The sequence below is a fragment of the Fistularia commersonii genome, chromosome 2, assembly GCF_037954325.1.
Source record: "Fistularia commersonii isolate RoL2024-O1a breed Wild chromosome 2, RoL_Fcom_v1.0, whole genome shotgun sequence".
NCBI lineage: Eukaryota > Metazoa > Chordata > Actinopteri > Syngnathiformes > Fistulariidae > Fistularia > Fistularia commersonii.
Window position 1 is genome coordinate 24,554,275 of NC_141285.1, and position 16,064 is coordinate 24,570,338.

The following is a 16,064-nucleotide window of genomic DNA, read 5'->3' on the forward strand; positions in this document are numbered from 1 at the left end:
TGGCAGCAACAGAATCAGCATCAGAACCGTGCGCAAAAAAGACCGTATCATCAGCATACATTAAGATTTCTACATCGCTGCAGATGGAGGGCAGGTCATTCATGTATAGACTGAAAAGTAATGGCCCTCGAACGGACCCTTGGGGCAGGCCTGTTGTACAGGCTGTAAACGGTGAGGTTTTAGTTTTTATTTTGACGCATTGATAACGGTTCGCTAGGTATGATTGAAACCAATTCGTGGTATTTGCTGATAAGTGAAAATTGTGCATTTTGGACAAAAGCATAGAGTGGTTTACTGTTTCAAATGCCTTGCGAAGATCCAGAAAGACGGCCCCGACCACCCCTCCTTTGTCAAGACTGGATTTGATCACCTCGAGGAAATAGCAGCATGCTGTGTCGGTGGAATGGTTTGATCGGAAGCCAAACTGCATAGGATGTAACATGTTTCCATTGTCCAGGTGATCAATCAGCTGTTCAGTAACAATTTTTTCAATAACTTTTGAGACAACTGGGAGGATGCCAATCGGTCTGTAGTTCTTAATGTCTTTACAGTTTCCAGCTTTAAAAATAGGTGTCATGTGTGTGACGGCAGGTGAGGAAACAGGACACACTCTCTCCTGGACACTCACAAACGCTCACGTCTGTCTTCAGTCTGGCTTCCACGACTGTTAAATGCAGGTCATTTACATTCAAAAAAATCTCAAACCGGCCAAAAACACTACAGCCTGCTGTTACCTTGGCAACAAAGCTATTTCAACACATGTAAATAAGGAGTACGGCTTGGTCGACTAAATCTGCAATGACAGGGTTCTGTGCCGTCCAAAGAAAAATATTGGGCAAATTCCGTGTCATTTTGTCTACCTTTCCTTTGGGCCGCTCCCTGCTGGAGTCGCCACAGCCAATCATCTTCCTCCATGTAATTCCCGCCAATCCAGTCACTTCCTGTCCTTTCCCTCCATCCAATCGTCCTTCCACCCAGATCTTCGAAGTCAGCTGTGCATTGAAGCCAACTGGCTTTTTAGAACTAAAACAAAAGCCAAACCCTCCACCTCCGCTTTGCTTGTCAAAAAGTCACATTACCAGGATGGCAAGCATCAGTCCAGCTGCATTTTCTTCCATGGGTTTTGAGACTTTTTTTCTGCATGTTTTTGTTTGGTTATTTGTGTTTGTTTTTTTGTCCTTGTCTACAAAACACAGGCGTCCTTCTCCCTGAGGAGAGACATGAGGTCCAAACAGGTCGTCTCCTCTGTGCTACGAGGTCAAAGTCTCAGTTTTACAGTTCATTCTCGCCTGGGTTACTGAGCGGGTTTACTTCCGCCTTGGTTGCTTCAGGACTATTTTCCCTCACAGTCCTTCCACTCGAACATGTACTGATTTTTTGATGGAAACATTTTCGTTTCCAAATTACGAAAACAACCAAACACAAAACCCCCAACACCACAAACACCACCAACACCCAAACCCAATATACAGGTGGAAGGAATAAAGGGTTCTGCAAGGGGTCGCTCCATTTCTGACTGCCTGGGTTCTTCAGCCTGCAGGAGAACTTCTCAGCCTTCTGGATGCTGTTGCCATTGTAGACGGTGATGTCTTTCCTCTCAATATCCCACTCATCATCTCCCAGTCTCCACAGGTAGCTGACAGGTCCCACATTCTCAGTGTTTGCGTCGCAGCTCAAGGTGCATTTCTCCGATTCAGGACCACAGGATGGTGGACCGATGCTCACCGTGGGCTTCGGTACCTCCTCGATTATCTGCACCCTGTATTGATCCTGGAAAACCTTGTAGTTGAACTCCAGTGTGAAGATCCCAGCGTCTTCTTTAGTGGCATTCCTGATTTCCAGCTCCGCGGTTCTGGTGTTCAAGGTTGTCCGGCCTTCAAACCTCCGATAACAAACCACATCCAGTTTGTCTTTCACCCACTCGCACACTGGATTCCCGTCCACCAACCATCCAATGGCCAAGATCTCCTCTAAGATGGACGGATTCAGCCGCAGCTCCGCCCCTTCCTTGAAGTACAGCGACGTGACGGTGAAGGAGAAACCCCGAGGCACCGTTAAAAGCAGTGAGAAGAACCAGAAGGCTGTTTGTTTCTCCATGTTGGCTTCAGGAACACCGAGGTTCTGCTCAACTCTGAGCAAACCCAATACTTCAGTCTAACTGAAGTATCAAAATGTACAGTCTTCTAACTGAAGTAAACCGTTTCCGAACACATTAGATCCCTAAATACGAGGTTTTAGCGCTGTTTTTTTTTTTAGGATCCGGGTTGAACGGAAGTTTTTCCTGCCACACCGTATCATGTTGCCAGATCATTCTGACGATTTGAAAAAAAGACGCCAAACTTGTTAAAACCGAAACGTGCTGAACGAGAAACACGTCAATGAGCCCATGAAGTTTTTTTCATTTAATCATTTCATTGATCCAACCAGGTAAAACCCCCATTGATATCAACATCTCAATCACAGCAGTGACCTGAGAAAAGAAGAAGAAATACGAAAACACCACCAATCTGGCAACAACACATCCGCTACGGTTCTCCTGAGAAGAACAAACTGAGCCTTTTCTTTGTAAAAAAAAACAAAACAAATTGAAATGCAGGGAGAAAACACTAACACGCACAAACAATCTTGGCCTTTAACTAAATGTGTAGTTATTTTAAAATCTTTAACCTCCAAAAGCCACAAAACCCTTTAGACGCGTCAAGTGAAGATGGTTACTGTGGTTCCAACTTCGAACAGGAACAAGTCCAGAAAGATGTGTTACTTTTAACCTTCATGCTGGATATAAAACAACAACGAGTGTGTTGCATTCATGAAATTAATCTGAAATAAAAAGCGTTGAAAGGACCGCGTCTGAGTAACTTCTCTGCAAGGACTATATATATGGCACCTGAGTGGTACGTAACGGTGACGTAAGCCGGTTCCCCACCAATCAGGACACACATAATTGGTGCGTCAATTATAATGACGCACCAAACCGTACAACCACAGTTACCCCAACTATCACTCGAGGGAATCTCAAGTCTGGATAGAAAGTGCAGCAACTCCTTTATTAGGAAATGTTTTACAGAAAACTTATTCCCTGGACGTCAAAACAAAAATAATATTTTGAATAAATTTGATAAGGAATCGATTGCCACGCTGCTAACTATGTATCTGACTCTACCCATAGCCCCCAAGGCAAAAGAGACCCACTTCAAAATTATGAATGACATCTATCCATCGAAGGAATTATCGAGGGCACTTTAATATTGAAGGTAATATACTTTTTGTGAAGACAACATTGAAACTACTGACCATTTATTTTCTCATGCAAAAAAGTACAAGGCTTTTGGGCTAAAACTCTAAAATGGGTTAAAGACATTTTTCTTCGTCACCAGTTTTCTTCTCAAGAGATGACATTACATTTGGTTTACTTTTAAGCAACAAAAGAGATGAACTATGTGTCAGTGTCATTTTAGGCCTGGCCAAGTTCTTCATGTACAAACACAGAATGCAAAAGTGTTCCTCCAATTTTACGTTCTTTATAAACCATTTTGAATTGTATAAAAAATCCTCAAAACTTATTGAAAAGTCTAAAAACCAAAAAATATACAGTTTGATGTCTGAGATTCCTTGTGAACCAGCAAGTTAAATACATATTATATTCCCCTTGCAATTTTTTAATGCTTTTTTTTTCAATTTATTTAATTATCTTATTTTATTTTTCTTTATTTTTCTTCTAGCACTGAACATTTCTCAAAAACCTTTAATACTGTTAATTCGTACAGTTAAGGGATTACATTGTTAAAATTTGTGCGAGATATACGCGTGGGAACGCATCACGTGATGGCAAAGGTGCACCCAACTTTGTATTTTTCCACTAACACCCCCAATGCACTAGCAATGACGAATCCCAGAAGGCCTGGAGGCCCAGTTCATGACACGGCCTGGTACCTAGTTGACCTCTTCCAAAGGGTGTGAAAAACAACTCCATATTAGGAAGAAATCTTGACCCTCCAGATAGTGGTATAAATTACGGCCACTCTTTGGAGTTGGGGCCGAAATCTCCTCATCTGCACATCCGACTGGACGCGCCTCAGCGGACGTCTAGAGAGGGCGAACGATCCCCTCGGGGTGACATTCATTTCGGCCCGGGAATTCTCGTAAGTGTATTTCTTGACCTCTAATAAACCACTCATTGCTTAAACAGTTCCTGATAGTGCTAATGTTTTTCTTGGATCACATCTGAACACACCGGGACAACAAAGTCCGGTCCCGTGGTGGAGGCCGCAAAAACGGACAAATTGGTGACCCCGACGTGATCATCAAATGATGTGATGGTCAACTAACGTGATCCTACTGATGTGATTCTCAGCAGGAGAAAAGCTGGCTTGAAGGTATTCGAGGACGGGAAACCGTTGATTCCACACAGCGTGCACGACTAAAGGTAAGCAGTTTCCTTTTCTAAAAACTGCGATTGGATATTTTAAACTATTGGAATCGGCGGGTGACCGTAATCTGATACAGAGTAGAGCTTGGAATTGGAAAAAATAAGAAAGAAATTGAAATTAATCAGATAAAGAAACAAAGAGAAACTGGAACTGGTTAAGCAAAGTGGAGAGAGGGGAAATTGTGTGGGATCCAGAGTTATTGAAAAAAAAAAAAGAGAAGTTGAGGTTGAGAGAACCTCCGCACAACAATTTCCTTCGGGATTAATAAAGTTAATCTAATCTAATCTTATTTTAGCCTGAGACCAGGATGATATGCAATATAAAATGTGGGATATGATCATGGCATCAAGGTAGGACTTTGCAGCTTCTAGTGATAGCGCGTTCCTGATATGTCGGAAGTTCGAAATGTTAAACTTCAAGGCATTACAGGTCTTTTTAATATGATTTTTAAAACTAAGGGTCCAATATGACACCTAGATATTTGACCTCTGCAGCGTTTTTGATCATATGGTTATTTACTTGAATATTTGGGAAGACATTCTGAGTTTTTTTGTTTGAGAAACACATTGTGAGCGTTTTCTCAGTGTTCAATGCAAGGCATGAGTTGTTGAGCCACTCTAGTGCATTTGCCATCGTGATGGATAGTTTGGCAGCAACAGAATTAGCATCAGAACCGTGCGCAAAAAAGACCGTATCATCAGCATACATTAAGATTTCTACATCGCTGCAGATGGAGGGCAGGTCATTCATGTATAGACTGAAAAGTAATGGCCCTAGAACGGACCCTTGGGGCAGGCCTGTTGTACAGGCTGTAAACGGTGAGGTTTTAGTTTTTATTTTGACGCATTGATAACGGTTCGCTAGGTATGATTGAAACCAATTCGTGGTATTTGCTGATAAGTGAAAATTGTGCATTTTGGACAAAAGCATAGAGTGGTTTACTGTTTCAAATGCCTTGCGAAGATCCAGAAAGACGGCCCCGACCACCCCTCCTTTGTCAAGACTGGATTTGATCAGCTCGAGGAAATAGCAGCATGTTGTGTCAGTGGAATGGTTTGATCAGAAGCCAAACTGCATAGGATGTAACATGTTTCCATTGTCCAGGTGATCAATCAGCTGTTCAGCAACAATTTTTTCAATAACTTTTGAGACAACTGGGAGGATGCCAATCGGTCTGTAGTTCTTAATGTCTTTACAGTTTCCAGCTTTAAAAATAGGTGTCATGTGTGTGACGGCAGGTGAGGAAACAGGACACACTCTCTCCTGGACACTCACAAACGCTCACGTCTGTCTTCAGTCTGGCTTCCACGACTGTTAAATGCAGGTCATTTACATTCAAAAAAATCTCAAACCGGCCAAAAACACTACAGCCTGCTGTTACCTTGGCAACAAAGCTATTTCAACACAGGTAAATAAGGAGTACGGCTTGGTCGACTAAATCTGCAGTGACAGGGTTCTGTGCCGTCCAAAGAAAAATATTGGGCAAATTCCGTGTCATTTTGTCTACCTTTCCTTTGGGCCGCTCCCTGCTGGAGTCGCCACAGCCAATCATCTTCCTCCATGTAATTCCCGCCAATCCAGTCACTTCCTGTCCTTTCCCTCCATCCAATCGTCCTTCCACCCAGATCTTCGAAGTCAGCTGTGCATTGAAGCCAACTGGCTTTTTAGAACTAAAACAAAAGCCAAACCCTCCACCTCCGCTTTGCTTGTCAAAAAGTCACATTACCAGGATGGCAAGCATCAGTCCAGCTGCATTTTCTTCCATGGGTTTTGAGACTTTTTTTCTGCATGTTTTTGTTTGGTTATTTGTGTTTGTTTTTTTGTCCTTGTCTACAAAACACAGGCGTCCTTCTCCCTGAGGAGAGACATGAGGTCCAAACAGGTCGTCTCCTCTGTGCTACGAGGTCAAAGTCTCAGTTTTACAGTTCATTCTCGCCTGGGTTACTGAGCGGGTTTACTTCCGCCTTGGTTGCTTCAGGACTATTTTCCCTCACAGTCCTTCCACTCAAACATGTACTGATTTTTTGATGGAAACATTTTCGTTTCCAAATTATGAAAACAACCAAACACAAAACCCCCAACACCACAAACACCACCAACACCCAAACCCAATATACAGGTGGAAGGAATAAAGGGTTCTGCAAGGGGTCGCTCCATTTCTGACTGACTGGGTTCTTCAGCCTGCAGGAGAACTTCTCAGCCTTCTGGATGCTGTTGCCATTGTAGACGGTGATGTCTTTCCTCTCAATATCCCACTCATCATCTCCCAGTCTCCACAGGTAGCTGACAGGTCCCACATTCTCAGTGTTTCCGTCGCAGCTCAAGGTGCATTTCTCCGATTCAGGACCACAGGATGGTGGACCGATGCTCACCGTGGGCTTCGGTACCTCCTCGATTATCTGCACCCTGTATTGATCCTGGAAAACCTTGTAGTTGAACTCCAGTGTGAAGATCCCAGCGTCTTCTTTAGTGGCATTCCTGATTTCCAGCTCCGCGGTTCTGGTGTTCAAGGTTGTCCGGCCTTCAAACCTCCGATAACAAACCACATCCAGTTTGTCTTTCACCCACTCGCACACTGGATTCCCGTCCACCAACCATCCAATGGCCAAGATCTCCTCTAAGATGGACGGATTCAGCCGCAGCTCCGCCCCTTCCTTGAAGTACAGCGACGTGACGGTGAAGGAGAAACCCCGAGGCACCGTTAAAAGCAGTGAGAAGAACCAGAAGGCTGTTTGTTTCTCCATGTTGGCTTCAGGAACACCGAGGTTCTGCTCAACTCTGAGCAAACCCAATACTTCAGTCTAACTGAAGTATCAAAATGTACAGTCTTCTAACTGAAGTAAACCGTTTCCGAACACATTAGATCCCTAAATACGAGGTTTTAGCGCTGTTTTTTTTTTAGGATCCGGGTTGAACGGAAGTTTTTCCTGCCACACCGTATCATGTTGCCAGATCATTCTGACGATTTGAAAAAAAGACGCCAAACTTGTTAAAACCGAAACGTGCTGAACGAGAAACACGTCAATGAGCCCATGAAGTTTTTTTCATTTAATCATTTAATTGATCCAACCAGATAAAAACCCCATTGATATCAACATCTCAATCACAGCGGTGACCTGAGAAAAGAAGAAGAAATACGAAAACACCACCAATCTGGCAACAACACATCCGCTACGGTTCTCCTGAGAAGAACAAACTGAGCCTTTTCTTTGTAAAAAAAAAAAAAACCAAATTGAAATGCAGGGAGAAAACACTAACACGCACAAACAATCTTGGCCTTTAACTAAATGTGTAGTTATTTTAAAATCTTTAACCTCCAAAAGCCACAAAACCCTTTAGACGCGTCAAGTGAAGATGGTTACTGTGGTTCCAACTTCGAACAGGAACAAGTCCAGAAAGATGTGTTACTTTTAACCTTCATGCTGGATATAAAACAACAACGAGTGTGTTGCATTCATGAAATTAATCTGAAATAAAAAGCGTTGAAAGGACCGCGTCTGAGTAACTTCTCTGCAAGGACTATATATATGGCACCTGAGTGGTACGTAACGGTGACGTAAGCCGGTTCCCCACCAATCAGGACACACATAATTGGTGCGTCAATTATAATGACGCACCAAACCGTACAACCACAGTTACCCCAACTATCACTCGAGGGAATCTCAAGTCTGGATAGAAAGTGCAGCAACTCCTTTATTAGGAAATGTTTTACAGAAAACTTATTCCCTGGACGTCAAAACAAAAATAATATTTTGAATAAATTTGACAAGGAATCGATTGCCACGCTGCTAACTATGTATCTGACTCTACCCATAGCCCCCAAGGCAAAAGAGACCCACCTCAAAATTATGAATGACATCTATCCATCAAAGGAATTATCGAGGGCACTTCAATACTGAAGATAATATACTTTTTGTGAAGACAACATTGAAACTACTGACCATTTATTTTCTCATGCAAAAAAGTACAAGGCTTTTGGGCTAAAACTCTAAAATGGGTTAAAGACAATTTTTCATCGTCACCAGTTTTCTTCTCAAGAGATGACATTACATTTGGTTTACTTTTAAGCAACAAAAGAGATGAACTATGGGTCAGTGTCATTTTAGGCCTGGCCAAGTTCTTCATGTACAAACACAGAATGCAAAAGTGTTCCTCCAATTTTACGTTCTTTATAAACCATTTTGAATTATATAAAAAATCCTCAAAACTTATTGAAAAGTCTAAAAACCAAAAAATATACAGTTTGATGTCTGAGATTCCTTGTGAACCAGCAAGTTAAATACATATTATATTCCCCTTGCAATTTTTTAATGCTTTTTTTTTCAATTTATTTAATTATCTTATTTTATTTTTCTTTATTTTTCTTCTAGCATTGAACATTTCTCAAAAACCTTTAATACTGTTAATTCGTACAGTTAAGGGATTACATTGTTAAAATTTGTGCGAGATATACGCGTGGGAACGCATCACGTGATGGCAAAGGTGCACCCAACTTTGTATTTTTCCACTAACACCCCCAATGCACTAGCGATGACGAATCCCAGAAGGCCTGGAGGCCCAGTTCATGACACGGCCTGGTACCTAGTTGACCTCTTCCAAAGGGTGTGAAAAACAACTCCATATTAGGAAGAAATCTTGACCCTCCAGATAGTGGTATAAATTACGGCCACTCTTTGGAGTTGGGGCCGAAATCTCCTCATCTGCACATCCGACTGGACGCGCCTCAGCGGACGTCTAGAGAGGGCGAACGATCCCCTCGGGGTGACATTCATTTCGGCCCGGGAATTCTCGTAAGTGTATTTCTTGACCTCTAATAAACCACTCATTGCTTAAACAGTTCCTGATAGTGCTAATGTTTTTCTTGGATCACATCTGAACACACCGGGACAACAAAGTCCGGTCCCGTGGTGGAGGCCGCAAAAACGGACAAATTGGTGACCCCGACGTGATCATCAAATGATGTGATGGTCAACTAACGTGATCCTACTGACGTGATTCTCAGCAGGAGAAAAGCTGGCTTGAAGGTATTCGAGGACGGGAAACCGTTGATTCCACACAGCGTGCACGACTAAAGGTAAGCAGTTTCCTTTTCTAAAAACTGCGATTGGATATTTTAAACTATTGGAATCGGCGGGTGACCGTAATCTGATACAGAGTAGAGCTTGGAATTGGAAAAAATAAGAAAGAAATTGAAATTAATCAGATAAAGAAACAAAGAGAAACTGGAACTGGTTAAGCAAAGTGGAGAGAAGGGAAATTGTGTGGGATCCAGAGTTATTGAAAAAAAAAAAAGAGAAGTTGAGGTTGAGAGAACCTCCGCACAACAATTTCCTTCGGGATTAATAAAGTTAATCTAATCTAATCTTATTTTAGCCTGAGACCAGGATGATATGCAATATAAAATGTGGGATATGATCATGGCATCAAGGTAGGACTTTGCAGCTTCTAGTGATAGCGCGTTCCTGATATGTCGGAAGTTCGAAATGTTAAACTTCAAGGCATTACAGGTCTTTTTAATATGATTTTTAAAACTAAGGGTCCAATATGACACCTAGATATTTGACCTCTGCAGCGTTTTTGATCATATGGTTATTTACTTGAATATTTGGGAAGACATTCTGAGTTTTTTTGTTTGAGAAACACATTGTGAGCGTTTTCTCAGTGTTCAATGCAAGGCATGAGTTGTTGAGCCACTCTAGTGCATTTGCCATCGTGATGGATAGTTTGGCAGCAACAGAATTAGCATCAGAACCGTGCGCAAAAAAGACCGTATCATCAGCATACATTAAGATTTCTACATCGCTGCAGATGGAGGGCAGGTCATTCATGTATAGACTGAAAAGTAATGGCCCTAGAACGGACCCTTGGGGCAGGCTTGTTGTACAGGCTGTAAACGGTGAGGTTTTAGTTTTTATTTTGACGCATTGATAACGGTTCGCTAGGTATGATTGAAACCAATTCGTGGTATTTGCTGATAAGTGAAAATTGTGCATTTTGGACAAAAGCATAGAGTGGTTTACTGTTTCAAATGCCTTGCGAAGATCCAGAAAGACGGCCCCGACCACCCCTCCTTTGTCAAGACTGGATTTGATCAGCTCGAGGAAATAGCAGCATGTTGTGTCAGTGGAATGGTTTGATCAGAAGCCAAACTGCATAGGATGTAACATGTTTCCATTGTCCAGGTGATCAATCAGCTGTTCAGCAACAATTTTTTCAATAACTTTTGAGACAACTGGGAGGATGCCAATCGGTCTGTAGTTCTTAATGTCTTTACAGTTTCCAGCTTTAAAAATAGGTGTCATGTGTGTGACGGCAGGTGAGGAAACAGGACACACTCTCTCCTGGACACTCACAAACGCTCACGTCTGTCTTCAGTCTGGCTTCCACGACTGTTAAATGCAGGTCATTTACATTCAAAAAAATCTCAAACCGGCCAAAAACACTACAGCCTGCTGTTACCTTGGCAACAAAGCTATTTCAACACAGGTAAATAAGGAGTACGGCTTGGTCGACTAAATCTGCAGTGACAGGGTTCTGTGCCGTCCAAAGAAAAATATAGGGCAAATTCCGTGTCATTTTGTCTACCTTTCCTTTGGGCCGCTCCCTGCTGGAGTCGCCACAGCCAATCATCTTCCTCCATGTAATTCCCGCCAATCCAGTCACTTCCTGTCCTTTCCCTCCATCCAATCGTCCTTCCACCCAGATCTTCGAAGTCAGCCGTGCATTGAAGCCAAATGGCTTTTTAGAACTAAAACAAAAGCCAAACCCTCCACCTCCGCTTTGCTTGTCAAAAAGTCACATTACCAGGATGGCAAGCATCAGTCCAGCCGCATTTTCTTCCATGGGTTTTGAGACTTTTTTTCTGCATGTTTTTGTTTGGTTATTTGTGTTTGTTTTTTTGTCCTTGTCTACAAAACACAGGCGTCCTTCTCCCTGAGGAGAGACATGAGGTCCAAACAGGTCGTCTCCTCTGTGCTACGAGGTCAAAGTCTGTCCAGCTCAGTCTCGCCTGGGTTACTGAGCGGTTCTCCTTCCGTCCGGGTTGCTTCAGGACTATTTTCCCTCACAGTCCTTCCACTCAAACATGTACTGATTTTTTGATGGAAACATTTTCGTTTCCAAATTGCGAAAACAACCAAACACAAAACCACCAACACCACCAACACCCAAACCCAATATACAGCTGGAAGGAATAAAGGGTTCTGCAAGGGGTCGCTCCATTTCTGACTGACTGGGTTCTTCAGCCTGCAGGAGAACTTCTCAACCCTCTGGATGCTGTTGCCGTTGTAGACGGTGATGTCTTTGCTCTCAATATCCCACATATCTCAATATGCTCACCGTGGGCTTCGGTACCTCCTCGATCATCTGGACACTGTATTGATCCTGAAGAACCCGGTTGTTGAGCTCCAGTGTGAAGATCCCAGCGTCGTATTTAGTGGCATTCCTGATTTCCAGCTCCCCAGAACTGATGTTCAAGGTTGTCCGGCCCTTAAAGCTCCGATAATAAACCACATCCAGTTTGTCTTTCACCCACTCGCACACCAAGTTCACGTCCATCACCCATCCAATGGCCCAGATCTCCTCTGAGATGGACGGATTCAGCCGCAGCTCCGCTCCTTCCTTGAAGTACAGCGACGTGACAGTGAAGGAGAAACACTGAGGCGCCGCTAAAAGCAGCGAGAAGAACCGGAAGGCTGTTTGTTTCTCCATGTTGGCTTCAGGAACACCGAGGTTCTGCTCAACTCTGTAAAATCCAGCAGTCTCTGAGGAACTTCTGTGGTTGGAGTGTGCAGTGCACCATGGAGAAGAGAGAAGAACCAGGTCCCGATCGCAGTGACTTTCTATCCTTCTTCTCCAAACAGCAGTGTTGTTCGGTGGGTCCTCCAGTCGCCTGTCCAAGCACAACTCATAAAAACCCACCCAGATCCAGAAGGAAACCAGTCAGAATAAACAGGAAAACCATCAGGAGAATACAAAGGTTTCCAAGGAAACGAAATCTGCAGGACGGCCCTCCCATATACACTGTGTTCCAGCGAAAGGGCGGAAAATGAAACGAATACAGAGAAATCCCTCCAGTTCCAAATGAAACACACCACCGGGACAATTTCTACAATCGGTTAAATCACGACAAGCTCTGTTTCTTTGTGTCTAAAGTCCTCCTTGTTCCCTGTCAGCTGTCAAAGTCTCTCAGTCGTCTCTGGATTTCAGGACCCACTGTTTCTCTTTAAGGACTCTTTTTCTCTTTCAGGACTTTTTACTGCGCTGATGCAACAGATCAGGTTGGCAGCAAGTTAGGACATGCAGTGTGTGTGTGTGTGTGTACGTTTGTGTGTCTCTGTCAAAAAAAAAAAAAAAAAAAAACCCTCACTAACCCAAGCTTACTGTGGGCATCGTGTATTTGCAAGTGTATTTGCAGTCCCTATGTCCTCTATTGTAAGTCGCTTTGGATAAAAGCGTCTGCCAAATGTAATGTAATGTAATTGCATTGTATTTCTTATTCTTCCTTCATCCTACTATTATCTATTACTGTTATGTTTTTGCCTTAAACTCTGGCACAACAATTTCCTTCGGGATAAATAAAGTTGTTCTCATTCTCTTTCTCTCATGAAAATGTTTCTATGGACCGGTGAGAGGCGCAGGGGTTCAAATGATAAGAACTTTTCACTTCACAGTATTCAATCAGTAACATGAGAGGGAGGTGATATCTCACGGTCACACTGATGTTCTGCAGTGAGGATGCAGAGCTGTTTTTTCTGTTCAATCGTTCCACGAGCCCATCGCTCTGAGGATGCAAAGGAGCAGTTCCAGACAAACTTTACAAACAAGCCTTTAGTTGCAGGTGAACGCCCAGAAACCTCATCCCACTCCGACGTATCCTCTGACCGGAGGGGTTCAACGATTTGCCACATTTGTTCAGCCACGCCACACGAGCCTGCAATATAACAAACTGTTCAGATCAATTCTAGGTAAATTAAAGAGAAAAACAGAATTTATTGCACAACAAAAAACACCCACATCATTCACGGCAACCACAAAATCACACAGAAAACAAGCATCAACATAAACACAACATTTGTGACTCGCTACAATATGTACTATATACTGCTCAGAAAAATAAAGGGAACACTATAACAACACGATGAAACTCCAAGTTGAACACACTTGTGTGAAATCAAACTGTCCACTTAGGAAGAAACACTGATTAATTTTGACTCGTTTTCAGGACGTTACATCAACGTTGGATCAGCCTGTCGTGTGTTTATCCACTTTCGTTTTGATTCCAGACCTCAATGGGTTCATCAATTTGATTTCCATTGATCATTTTTGTGTGATTTGTTGTCGGCACATTCAACTGCGTAAAGAACAAAGTATATGACAAGAATATAACATTCATTCAGATCTAGGATGTGTTTTTTTTTTGTGTTCCCTTGATTTTTTTGAGCCGTGTGTATAGATTGCACCGGAAAAAAAGGTAATCTTTAACACACACACTCATACGTCAGCGTATGTTGTGACGTCACAGCCACCGCCGCCACTGTGGCTACAGCGCCATCCAGTGGCGAGAGCATGTACTGCACGTGTGTGAGACGGAAGGTGAGTGTAGTAGTTAGGTTTTCACTTCTCCTGTCCAGTAGAGGGCAGGAGAGGTTAACATCACTGGGGGTATTTAAGCAGGGGTAGAAGACAGACCTGGGTGCGTGATGACCGGTGTAAGATGGTACAGAATGCTGCAGCACGGTTGGTATTCACTCAACCCAAAAGGGCTCATGTTACACCTCTGTTCGTGCAGTTGCACCGGCTACCAGTAGCTGCTTATCCACTGCTATATCCACTTTGTGTTCAGTAAAACAAGCGAAAACCACATCTCTGGTGTTTGTGAATCTTTCGGGGCAAGGATATCACAGTGAGGAAACAGGACACACTCTTTCCTGGTCGCTCAAAAACGCTCACCTCTGCCTTCAGTCTGGCTTCCACGACTCCTTCCCATAGCTCCACTGTGTGTCTCATCAGCTTCATTCCTCCGAAGAACATCTCCCTTGTTCTTCACCATGGCCACCAGCACACTTTGTTTTTTAAACGTACCGGAAATTCTAAATTTGAAGAGGATGTTGATTTTGTAATGTCGACATGTCTTTTCTGTGGGAAACTGAAAGCGCTTGCCTCAATAAGGACGGGCATAGGGAAATTAATAAAACAATAAAGAAATGTAAACAGTGGAGGACCGAAAGCGTGCTGGCTGGCGCATGCGCACAACTCCTGAGGAGGCGTTGCCACATGACGTCATCCTCCTCAGTCTGACAGCGGTGTTGCCAGATAATCCCGACAATGAGGCAAAAACGCTTCCTGAAACCGGACTGCAAGCTGAGAAATACAGAAACATGCTGATCAAGAAACACACCAGGAGACCCACGAAGATCTTTAAATTCATTCATTGTATTTATTTAAGCAGGAAAAACTCCATTGAGATCGAAAATCTCTTTCAGGAGTGACCTGGACAAGAGAAGCCGAAAGGCGAAAACACATCCAATCTGGCAACAAGACACCGACGATCCTGGGAAACACGTGGAGTTCCTTATGTGAACATCTGATACTTTGTTAGTAAACTCTGAAGCAGCCCACTGGTGAAAGAGGAGAACAACACCAACAGTAAATGTATTTCTGGCGATGACACAGTGAAGAGGACATGAAGAAGAAGGAAGGATGAAAAGTAACAACGTGTGAGTTCAGTGTCTGTTGGTGGAAGAAGCTTCAAATGATGAAATCAATCAATTTCAACCACACAGTTCATCCTTTTCACTTCATGGTATGAGCTTTATCATGTTTCACACAAACACTCACACACACACACACACACACACACACACACACACACACACGCACACACACACACACACACACACAGTGATGTAAAAAAAGCAGCGTCTGCAGTTCCTTATAGAGTCTCGGCGGGGTTTGGAAGCGGTTCTCCTTCCTTCAGGGGTACTTGAGGACCTTCAAAACCATTTTCCTTCGCAGTCCTTCTTCTGAAACTTCTACTGATCCGTTCGTGGATGGATTTCCGTCCCTTGATTGCTAAAACAACCAAAACAGAGACGCAGATCAAACCCAAAACCAAACCCCCCACCCAATATGGAGGTGGAAGGAATAAAGGGTTCTGCAAGGGGTCGCTCCATTTCTGACTGACTGGGTTCTTCAGCCTGCAGGAGAACTTCTCAGCCTTCTGGATGATGTTGCCGTTGTAGACGGTGATGTCTTTCCTGTCAATATCCCACTCATCATCTCCCAGTCTCCACAGGTAGCTGACAGGTTCCACAGTCTCAGTGTTTCCGCCGCAGCTCAAGGTGCATTTCTCGGATTCAGGACCACAGGATGGTGGATCGATGCTCACCGTGGGCTTCGGTACCTCCTCGATCATCTGGACCCTGTATTGATCCTGAAGTGCCCAGCGGTTGAACTCCAGTGTGAAGATCCCAGCGTCGAATTTTGTGGCATTCCTGATTTCCAGCTCCCCAGAACTGATGTTCAAGGTTGTCCGGCCTTTAAAGCTCCGATAACAAACCACATCCAGTTTGTCTTTCACCCACTCGCACACCAAGTTCCCGTCCAGCTTCCAGGTGATGTCCCAGATCTCCT